We start from the raw sequence: 12408 nt of genomic DNA on the forward strand, positions 1-12408 counted from the left end.
TCCGCGCTGCGGCGGTCTTTATCCATATGGAAATGGGCGGCCACGGGATGTCTAGCAGGCGCCATGGAACCTGTCAAACAGCCGTGCTCGCTAGCCGAGCCAGGCCCATGCCATGGTGTGGCGGTGGGGACAGATTGAACACAATGCGGAGGACAGATTGGGCTTGCCTCCTAATGGCCTGACACCAGCTGAAGTAAGAGTGCCACGATCATAGGTCCGACCCGCATTTGGCGCGTAGCTACATATCAGCTGCACGCGAGTCACGCAACACGCATGCATTTGCGGCATCCATCATTCGAGTGGACATGGCCTCTCCTTGACTTAACTCATGTGCAATTGTGTTTTGGTGTCTTGCCTAACGTACCCACGGATGGGGCTTACTCGAAACGAAACAAAGCTTTCAAAGCTTCCAGGTGCTAAGTTAAGCAAGCAGCGGCATCAACGATGGGTCCAAGCTAAAGCCATCACCCAGAACCAACGACGAGGTTTCTTCTACAACTTCATGCAGCTCTCCTATTCGAGCTGAACAAACTCAGATCAAGTGTACCCCGCAGAACAGCGATGTGAGCACCGTGGGTTACATTGTAGTGCTGAGAAGTTAACGCTTGAAGTAGGCACTCCAAGTCGTTGATGTTTCACGATTTACATGAATGTTGGGCCTAAAGTAAGCAGATGAGAGGCCTTTTAACACCAATGCCAATACATTCCATCATTAATACCAAAAGTATTGAAGAGTGCGTTGGATGAAAATATCATTTAAAGTATTGCTCATTCATCGATGGACTCCACTGTTTGGATTTGATTTGATCACCTGTAGCGTGGAGGGGTCAATCATGCAAGTATTATGAACTTGGAGGGATGAGCAGCCAGTGTGGAACACGACACATGCACCCTAAGGCGCGTTTGGAAAGGAACAGTGCGTGGTGTTTCGTTTCCCCAGCTCATTCATAGTTACATGAAGATAGGTGGGAACTGACAAAGATTTCCGGCGATTTGTGAAAGTTTAAGGAGAGTGCTCCACATTTACATGGAGTTCTGAACTGAAATACCCACATTGAAGACCTTTCAGTGCAGTTCACAATTACGTTCACACTGTTCACAATCACACTGCTCGCAATCACAATTTCAGTGCTGCTCACACCTGCCCTTCTTACGACCTAAGCTCCTCTGGTTTCTGAGCCCCACACCCGCGAAAATGGGGAAAGGTATATCGGGCGGAGTGTTTCAAAGTCACCTTGGCATTCGTGACGTCATAATAACGTCATTCAAATTCCACCATTCCATAAGTCATGCGGCGATCAAGGCCAAGAAAAATATAATTGTCGAGGCGTTCATATCTGGCATTCGTGAGCGCGATTTCCAGGTTAACTACCGTCAATTGGCTCCCAACTAATGTTGTGCAAGATACGATGACAATCAAAGCATGACGCTTTGAGGAGAGTGCTTACTAAACAGAGAATTTTGCTGCCTGGAGCAGTCTTTTCCACACAAAAATCACACCAATAGTTGCAAGTGAGCTTGCTTCATCGTATCTAATGATTGCTTCAGAATCTTCAGATGTGAAACGTTTCCTTTAACATGACCTTGTTGTGTCGCACGAAACGAGATTTCCTTGTTTTCACAAGGAAATGATTGTTGATTATCCTTCGCAACACTAGCATCGAAGGGGTGGGAACGCCCTAGTTGGATACGTATTTGGCCTGTGGGTCGGGTTAAATTGCCGTCTGACCTTTTTTTGTTCCGAGCGCTAAAATGACCGCCGTAGCTGCTGGCGTCCTTAAAAAAAAAATTGCACGTAGGCGTACGCTGCACAACCTTTTTAAATTACTTCATTGCTATTGACACGTTGGTAGCATTTACAGAAGCAGGAATACTACCTCAGGTTATTTCAGGTACCCGGAAAGGCTCAGAAAATGCGTCGTGCCGCTTTGCAAAATGTTGACTTCCATTTGTGCCGTGAAGAGCACTCCAAATAAGTTTATAGCTCGGTAAGCTGACGCTGCGGGACATTCAAATGGAAAGGAAGTTGGGACAAAACAAGGATGAAGACTTTGCACGAGATGTGCTCTAGCGAGGGTAAACAAACTTCCAATACCATATATTTGCCCTAATGTTCAAGGACTCGTCATGCATTGCGCACTATACAAGACCAGCCTTGTTACTAGCCTATAATTATAACAGGGGTGTACGCACATAGTGGTCCCCGGCGCCACGCGCTCCTCTCAACAAATTTTGTACATGTATTTGAGTGAATGCGACTACATTTCAACATTAAGAAATTCAAGTCGATGCGTAAAGAAATGTACATCAAAGGTTTGCAATGCTATTTTGTCATGCAAAAAATTTGGCACGTCTGTGTCGCGTTTAACATGCTTTCAGCGGCAGACCTTGAGTTCTGCCCCTCCGATGGCTCAACCCTGCATACGTTCATGGTTAATCTCGTATTTCTGGATCTATGTCTCATGTTGTTCTAGCTGAATGCATCCTGGGACAAAGGAGGTTGAGCACATATGCTGTTTTTCCTTCTGGTATAATTTTTTTGTTTACTTAGTTTTTGTAGAGGTTTTCACACGTTAGTTTTTGTTGTTTTGGCGTAATTTTCTTCTGACTTGTGAAACTTGCCTGATTGGCTATACTCGCGAGCTGTCTAACTACATGGGAACTGAAGTTGCGCAGGCAACATTCTCGCTTCAGTCGTCTTCACATGAATTTATACCCTCTGACAGGCCCGGTTACATGTCGCCTTTACAGCAGCCATCCACGGAAATGATGGCCACGGCTCCCCACAGTCTCAGCCACCGTCAAAGCACCCGTACAGCGCCAGGCGCTGGAGCGACTGGATGAGATAGCGCTCCAGCTTGTGCCTTCTTTCTTAATTTTTTGGTTTCAAAAATGGCCTGCAAGAGCCAAAAAAGCTTGCATCTCATAGAAAACAAAAGAAAACTGGGCGATTACATTCCTTAAAGCGAGGACTCCAAGTTTGAATTTATTGAGATACGCATCAAATATAATGACATAAACTCACTAATAACTAATTGTATATTCTTAAGTGGAGAGTGGAGAAGACTGCTCTAGAAAACACAGTTGCCCTGTTTATTAAATATGTTCCTCGATGCGTCATTGTTTGATTACGTCACCGTGCCTTGCACAACATTGCTTGAGGGCAAAATGGTTGCCGTTAGATCTGGAAATTGTGCTCACGAACGCCACATATGAAGGGCCCGACTATTCTGCTTTTCTTGGCCTTGATCACCGCATGGCTAATGAAATGACAGGATTTGAATGACGCTATTATTAGATCTTGAGAAGGGTAGGATTGTAAACTGCACTGAATGGTCTTAAAAATGGTTATTTCAATTAAAAAATATGCAAGCACTGAACACCCGCCTTCGAAGACGATGTTTCACATTTGAAGGTATTTAGACGCGTATTGGATATGATGGAAAATAGCACTTGTAACTATTTGCTGCTCCAGATAAAAATTATTGATTTGGTAAATACACTCCTCAATGCGTCGTCGCTTATCACGGCATAGAGCGTTTTAATGACGTCAGAGTTGCAGCTAGACTGGTCGTGTCAGAACTGCCACTGTAGCGGACGGATTGATTCACTTGAACTACTTCAACCCACTGCAAGGTGGTTGGTTAATTTATGCGCGCATTAAAAACTGACGATGGCTATGTGCGCATGTTTTGACCAATTTCAGTGTCGTTCTCGTACACTTTTCCGCGGTTCCTTTTTATTTGCGTACGCATCCTTGGCTATGGCGCTTTTCTGAAGCTATTCCATGCCCAGTCTCACATCCTTCATAGCTAGCAGGACCACTCAACTGCAGATAGGGGAGAGTGGGGTGACTTCCATCACGCCCAAGTAGCATCAATTCCAATATCTGCAATGGATGGCAGCCTTGGGTCGCTCAGCGGACGCACGACAGCCCCGTCTACCTCTCAGTGTACACCCGGTTGCAATCGTGTACTCGTTTTGGGGTGAGTACGACAAACACTTGTTCTACATATTGTTAAAAATAAAAGCCATCGGTGTTAAAGTGTGCTTGAGGACTCACGGCAGAGCTAAACCAATCTGATTGCTATTTTGGGTGGTGGGAAAATACATGCGTCATATAACCGCAAAACATTTGGCGGCGGCTTGCCAAGAATTTCGGGGTGGGGCAAACTTTCTTCCAAGGTGTCGGGTAATACATACTGCATCAGTTATGTATGTGGCATGTTGTAACAGCGGTCCAATTAACTGGCAATATGTCATTGACTGACTTAATGTCAATGTTCACTGATACGATCGTCATGGCTCATTGTCATCCATGCAACAACTTGACACTTGCATTACCATCTACATCCATGAGTTCTACATGAGCGGCTGAAACCGATGTGGCAGCGATGATGAAACAAACGTTTTTTGATAAAAAGCAAATATTTTCATGGCGCAGTCACGACGAATTACAGCTTGGCAAAAGCTGGTGCACTTAGTCTATATATCGTAGCGACTTCCGCTTGCTTGCGATGCAACTTACTGTATGACCAAAAATATAAGCACAACTTCCCCAATCATGTTATGCAATTTACCTAAAGGTGCGGAAGTTGTATCATTTGAAGGCAGGTAATTCGGGAGTCCTTTACCAAAAAAATAAAATATGCTCTCCAAAACTTTATCGCTACATGTGAAGCTGAAGATTAAACCTGTGTACAGATATAAACATTCCGGTCACATCCCCGTTCTTTATCGTGAAGTTGTCAAAATGTTGACCCTGCGGTGTTGACTAAAGCAAGTTTATTCACGGAAATATGTTCTATATAACATGGAAAATCAAACAAGCTTGGTTGTTATCTGTGCAAACTTGGGCATTTCTCAGCATTCAAGATGGCGACCGCCGCCATCCTGAATATTCACTACTTGTTCCTATCTTGATCTGGATGGCATAGATGGTCGTGTAACGTTTCTTCATGGGGGATATCACGGGTGGGACAACAGGACCAACATCAATCTCAGAGAGGGCCGTTGACTTAGTGTCACGACGTCTAAAGCGACCTTGAGCGTAGTACTACCAGGCAGCACCCATCGCATTCCTCTAATGCTTTTCATAGTCATCACCACAGTGTACACCTAGCTCCCCTTCGTTTTATGCGATGTCCATCGTTGATGGCGCAACGGCTATGTGTACGGCAACGGCAACGGCAACGGCAACGGCAGCGGCTAATGGCATGTGATTTCTAACCAACACTTGCAGTAGTCTGTACGCCAGAGGCCTGTACTGTGGCTGTTGCAGCTACTGCATGCCCTGCTTTTAGTGACACAGCTGCAAGTCACCATGTCCAGAAGCGCTTCGGGAGTAACTGCTGCTGTTGAGACAATAGGTATGATGGTGGAGGCTTCGATCCTCCGATCGAACTTGGAAATATCACTAGCTTCTCTTCTGCGGGACCGGGGGTGCCCGGGAAGCTTCTTCGGGTGGGGGGTTAGGAGGGTAGAAGACAACCCGAGTATTCAGACCTTCAGCCAGACCTTCTGCGGTCCTAGAAACTGACCAGACAACGTAGTGCAGCAGCTGACCAAGACCAACCAACATCTGCTCTGCTGGCACTGCGGTCTCTCTGTCCGATCGCCACCAGACGTGCACGTCCGTCAGTAGCTCCTCCCTGGAGCACTGGGGGACTTTGCTTCATTTTTCTCACAGTCAGCTGATTTAGCGAGCATAATTGTGGTGACCTGCTGCCAAGAAATACGGCATTATTGCCTTGAGACAGTGTTACTAAAGGACGAAGTTGTCGCTTCACCCTCCGTGCAGGAGCATGAGCACCAGCAGTGTAGGCTTAAAGAGGCATTTCACTCACATGCTTCCGACCAGGCGCCCTTTGGCTGTCTCCAGGTGGCCCCTCAGCCCGTGGCATGCCTTGGTCCTTTCGTGTACAGCTTATGCAGCAGAACGGCGATAGTGAGGTGGCCCTTTTGCGACTCACCCACCAGACCATGTAGCTGCAGCGCTGCATGGGGCCTTCCAAACTGCACGTACCTCCGCTCCCAACGCAGGCTCTGTCCGCTGAAGAGTCACAGTTTCAGTCCACTGCCACCAGGTTCAGTCAGTAGTGTGAAGCGGCATAGCCGTCAGAAGTTCACACGACGGAAGAGCCGGCCGGGGGACGGTTTGCAATGCGTAGCAAGACCGACTGGTGGCCGACTCTGCCCTGAAGTTTAAGTCGCTCGTGGTGTCCGGGCCGGTGATCGACTCGCCGCCTGGCAGCCAGACACCGTTCTGTCTGGGCTTGTGTGTCTCGAAAGGACTTTCAATGCTCTGGCTACGCAGCACGTCCATCTCACGGCCGACATCTTCTTGTATCAGACTGCATGCCTAGTCTCAGTGAACTACCCTTAGCGCCGGACAGCCGCATACTCCACTCGCACGGGCACGGTGTACACCCGTGATGCACTGGCGCACGTCATACGGACGAGCTGCACACTCCCACGAGTGTCCTGAACTGTGTAGGGGAACTGATGAGGGCATCCGTCGTGGACGTACCTATGAGCGCAGAGTTTGGTGGCGGCGTCACCGGCAGGACAAACGGGAGGGCTCGACACAACACCCCGAGGCATGCCGTCCCATTATCACCGCACTGCAGCAGGTATTCTGTTCAATGGTGACGAGTCATGCCAGGAGCTTGGCGCCTTCCTGCAGTCAGCTCGAGAGTACTCGACCGGGAGGATGTGTGCAGGCCCCTCGGTGGAGGGGCAGTGCACGGGAACATTACAGAAACTCTTGTAACAAGGGGCAAGGCATTGAGCGTCAGCAGTATGCAGGTCACGCAACCCCTGAGCATAACCGTTGTCACTCTAGCCTTAGAGCTTCTTCAACTGTTGCTTGAACGGGATTGTTTTATGCTTGTTTACGGCTTTGCTTTTTTAGCTGTAGCCAGCAGCGTGGGTTTGGCTGTATTTCGGATTACACTATTTCCTAGACAGCAGACAGTCTCGCTCCAAATCAAAATCACTTTAAAGGCACTCAAGCAATTGTTGGGACTCACAGAATGAGCCAAGGAGGAGTTTCTTCTTTGATTATTTGTGTTACTCGATACATAGCTAGAGTGTCATGATTTGTGAGAGACGGTATCACGTCCTGGCAAAGTTGTGTGCCACTCATAGCGTGCCGCTTTGCAGCGACGAGTTCCTGAACGAACGCTATAGTGCAGCCAATAGACATGTCTATTCCTGTATCATATTTTTTTATAAGCATCCGTCGTGTATTTAAAGCATTATTCATACTCATTTATAACATACGCAGCTGCTGTGAGATGTGCCCTCACAATGAGTACGAGAAGGCAGCTAATGGCATGTATCGACCAACTGTGTTATTTAATCAAGTTTGATCTTTGATTTTCGATTTGATCCTGATGTTGGCCTCATACTTTAAAAATAACTACCGAAATTGGTTTCCTGCCGCCGAAAATTAATTCAAATCCTTCTAAAATGGTATCACACAATCCCCTGTGTCGTCGAGATAAAATTTTGAAACTGAAACTATTTGGAAACACTCAACGCCATCCTGAATTTTTAAAAATGTGCACAGCTGAGCTAGTGGCAAACAGCCTAATTTAGCTCTCGTATCTACGTGAAATTAGTTTCATAGAAATTTCCGTCAAAAATTTGCTAAAAAAGTTTAGTTGAAATTGCACGGTCTCACATAAAAAGTGTAAGGATGACAACCAGACTACATGTGCCGCATCAAGTAAAAAGCGTCTTCTCTAGGGCATGCGTGGTGCATGTAGCACATGTCTGCAAAATAACGGCACGTCACGCACGTAGCTTCTGTGAGTGGTGTCTTACAATGAGCACAATAAGACAACAAACGACGCATATTGATCGAGAGGGATATGTATTATTCGTGATCATCTTTGACGTTTCACCCTCGATTTGATCTTGAATAAAACCCACGTGTGAAAAATAACTGCAGCAATGAACTACCTGCACAGAAAATTAGAAAACGGTGTCGCACGACCCTTCGATTTATCGCGAAAAAACTTAGAAACTGGACCAGCATTCAAGATGGCGGCGGCCACCATCTTGGATTCTGAGAATTGCTCAAAGTTGCGTAAGTACAACCAAGGCAATTTGGATCTCCTAGCTACATAGAGTATATTTCCGTGAAAAAGCTTGCGGTAGCCGACATTGCAGGGTCACATATAGAAAGCATGGGCATGGAAACTCGACTATTATAGCAGGAGAGAGCTCAGAATACAAACTGGTATAACTCTCCTTGATGCTCCTCTTTAACGAATCGCAAAATGCGGTTCGTGATGGAGACCTGCATTCAACGTGTTAATCTGTTTGGAAGCTTACAATTTCCCGTTGATGTGGCCATGCATCCTGACGTACTCCAGTCACGAATAAGTCGAAGGTCATATCTGTGCTGACCTTGAGCACAGTATGGCCACTAAAGAGGCGGAATTCGTCTGGTGTATCTATGACATCATTTACTTCTGTGTGACTTCAAAATAGGCGCCGCGAAAAAGCCTGCATAAGTTTGCGTGCGTCAAGCTCAGGAACAAGAGGATTTAAAATCTTAAAAAGAGTATGATTCGAAGGGACGAGAAGGATCTCTTTATGGCTATCTCAAAACCTCATAAACCTCATAGAATATATAATAGTTTAAAACCTCATAGACATCTGGAACGGTCATTTTGGACGTGTCTGAATTAGTGAAACCTGTGTACTATCACTTGCCCCAGCGCGTATAGCCCTGCCAAGATGTGAACCGTACATATTGGGCTTACTTGCAGCATCGTATATTTGGCATCAGACAGTGGCATAAAATCCCCCTGTCCGTTATCTGAGACGTTCCACGAGCCCAAATCCGGAGGGCGGTTTTGACTCCAGCCGTAGGGGTATCAGTGACGGGTCGACAGCCGCTCTAGTGACAGTCGCTGAAAATACCTCCCGTGGGGCGAGCGATTGTATTCGATGTCACCCATTGCGTTGGTGGGGAGCTCCCCACTCAGAAACAGCGCTCCGCCTACCATTCATCATCGCCTGCCTTCAACTGAGGCCGCTGTAGCGTCATCTGCCGACCTGCGCTGCCGGATCCCCGGCAGTGAGCCGCCTCCCACTGCAGTCCAGTGGCCTGGTCCGGGTCCCGGACCCCGCAGACACCTCCACTGACGCAAAATAACCCCACCTTGACGACAGAAAGGTGCCTCAGATGCGTGTGACTTGTGTAGGAGGGTGACCGTGGGCTCTCCAGCACGTGTGTAACTACCTGGAGAGGGGACTAAGGGTACATTTCCTTGTGATTTTCACAACATGGTATTTTGAACCCTGCAATTTTTCCCGAAGAATGCACATTTTTGTACACCTTCAACTCTAATTTGTCCCACCCCCCCACCCCCATTCCAATCTTACAGCCTTTGTTACACTCATGATCCCCAGACACCCGACTCGATGCATGCATGTGGAAGATTCCGCAGCCAGTGTGTGGCGTATGGCGCACTGCAACGAAAACGAGCTGGCTTTACGCTACCAAGCCGCACGCCATCCCGGAACAAGCCCGCTTAAGCCAGGAAAACCCATTGCCGTGGTTATTCACCCGGAGCGTGGAGCCATCCACCAAGTTCGCCGCCGTGCGCCCCCTTCGCTCCGTGACGTCGCGGCCCACGCACGGCACTCAGGCGCGGCGTGCAGGCGCTAGATGAGCGCAGCGCCGCGCCATCGAACCGTGTGCGCTACGATTGCCACGCGTCGTGTCGAAGAGCGCGCCACGTTTTGCGGCGGCGATCGCCCTGTATGTCCCGGTGGTGGCCCCTCGCTGCCGATTGCATTGAACTCGCCGGCCTTATCGGCCGACTCAGGCGACGACGGTCCTGGTCAGCGACCCAGCCGGCCGCCTTGGGCTATTACGGTCCGGCACGGGTGGCCGGGGACCGTGTAACCCGGTGAGATGGCGTGTGAACCGACGAGATGACCGTGTGACCCGGCGAGATGATCGTGTGACCCGGCGAGATGACCGTGTGACCTGGTGAGATGACCCTTTTAACCTGGAGATAACCGTGTGACCCGGAGATGATAGTGGACCCGACGCGATGACCGTGTGACCCGGGAGATGACCGGGTATCCCGGTGAGATGACCTTGTGACCCGGCGAGATGAGCGGGCGACTCTAGCGCGCCACGCTGCCGGCAGCCGCCCGGCGCTCCGGCCCAGTGGGGTCGGCTGCAGAGCGACGCGACAGGCGGCGCCAGTCATCTAGATACCGGCGTGCGCTCATCCGGTGTCCTCACAAAACATCCACGCCCATTTCATTCACCGCTGACAACGTAATAAGCCACGTCTGCTGTACCGAAATAACTGCTCCACAACCAACATGATAGGAGAGAGCATTATCACTCTTGACAGAGCTGAAGCACCAAAGTTGTGCAAGGTGCTACCGCAGCGCGGCATTATGCTGCTAATTGTAAAACTTAGCCGGACTTAATGTCCTCATGGCACGGCTGCAACAGGGCTGCAACTAGAGCAATCGTCGACACAGAGTGGGGGCCGGTACCTATGGCTGGATGTTGGCAAATGATGATGATTCGCCTTCCAAAGGCAAGCACCACAGACAAGCACTACATTACTAAAAGAAATGCATCGACAGCTACTTAACCGACGAAAAACCTACCTTAAGCATTTTTTGGCACTTGCCTTTCTGACTGAATGATATGTCTGATGGGCGGAGACCCTTTGTTGAACTGTGTACTACACTGGATGTTTCTATCTACCCCTCACATAATTGCTAACCAGGAAGCAAGGGCTTCAAGAGCACAGGCGGCCGAGGGTCGATGACAGCTCCACACTGGCATACAAAAATCGGACAGCACAGGCGGCCGGGAGCCGATGACAGCTCTGCACTGGTATGCAACAATCGGACAGCAGATGTGGCCGAGAGCCGATGACAGCTCTGCACTGGCATGCAACAATCGGACAGCACAGGCGGCCGAGAGCCGATGACAGCTCCACACTGGTATGCAACAATCGGACAGCACAGGCGGGCCGAGAGCCGATGACAGCTCCACACTGGTATGCAACAATCGAACAGCACAGGCGGTCAAGAGCCGGTGATAGCTCCACACTGGCATGCAACAATCGGACAGCACAGGCGGCCGAGGGCCGATGACAGCTCTGCACTGGCATGCAACAATCGGACAGCACAGGCGGCCGAGGGCCGATGACAGCTCTGCACTGGCATGCAATAATCGGACAGCAACAGGCGGCCGAGGGCCGATGACAGCTCTGCACTGGTATGCAGCAATCGGACAGGGGTCGGACCTGGCTATGTTTGGAAGCGTCTTGTGCTCAGATGCTCCGCATCCATTCAACCTCTTGCCGTTCCTTGTCGTCAGCCTTCCATTATATCCGGGATAATCATGTCCGTCTTGATCTCAGTTATCCCGTAAGGAAGGCTTAGTCCGCCTTCTCCGGATTGTTTCAGACTTGCCTACAGTTTGAGAAGGAGCACAAAGAAATACAGCGAATTTTCTCACCTTTTGATTCTCCACTTTGTTTCACACTTTCCACATTCAATCTTGGCCAGAGGCAGATCAAGAACAGTTTTTAGAAAGCACGTTTGGTTTTTTCACGGTTTAGTATAGACTTAAACTATTATAGAACTATTTGCTTGATTTGTATGCATGGTATGAGTGATTCAACATAACGATATAAATGGCAAAGGCAATTTTATGAAGAGGAAGGTGGCGGGTAATTACGACTGCAGAGTGGAGAAGAGTGAGTTGCATGAGTGTCTTCCCTAAGCTCTTTTCCGCCAAACTACTGAGTAAAGAACTACCGTTTCCATGTCTGCGGGAAGCTTTAAACCTTTAGGTTTGTATATAGCGATAAGGTTTTGGAGAGCACGTTCTCGCTTGCTTTCGTGAATGAGCTTTGAAATGAACCCCTTTCAACTGAGACAACCTGTCCTGTCCTAAAGCAAACTGCATTACATGGCGGAAAAAGTTGAGCTTTGACCTCTGATAAATGTGCCAGAGGAATTTACATCGGAAGCAAGCTGAAGACGTTGCCGGCTACAACATGTAGACAAAATATGCTCGTCTGTACATTTTCGTGATTCATCGTGACTGCGACATGACAAATGTTGTCTCTTTCAATCAATCTCATGGCAATTATGACAATCATTAACGATTAATCAGTCAGTGACAAATCGTCGGTAGGTTGTAATTAACCATACAACGTGTTCCATGCACAGCCAATACAAAGATACCGACCGGCATCTTGGGAGAAAGGTCACTCCACCCCGAAGTATTTTGACAATAATGTATATATATATACATATATATATATATATATTATATATATTATATATATATATATATATATATAGATATAATATATATATATATCTATATACATATCTCTC

This window comes from Pollicipes pollicipes, unplaced genomic scaffold (assembly GCF_011947565.3).
Source record: "Pollicipes pollicipes isolate AB1234 unplaced genomic scaffold, Ppol_2.1 Scaffold_4703;HRSCAF=5552_pilon_pilon_pilon, whole genome shotgun sequence".
Lineage (NCBI taxonomy): Eukaryota > Metazoa > Arthropoda > Thecostraca > Pollicipedomorpha > Pollicipedidae > Pollicipes > Pollicipes pollicipes.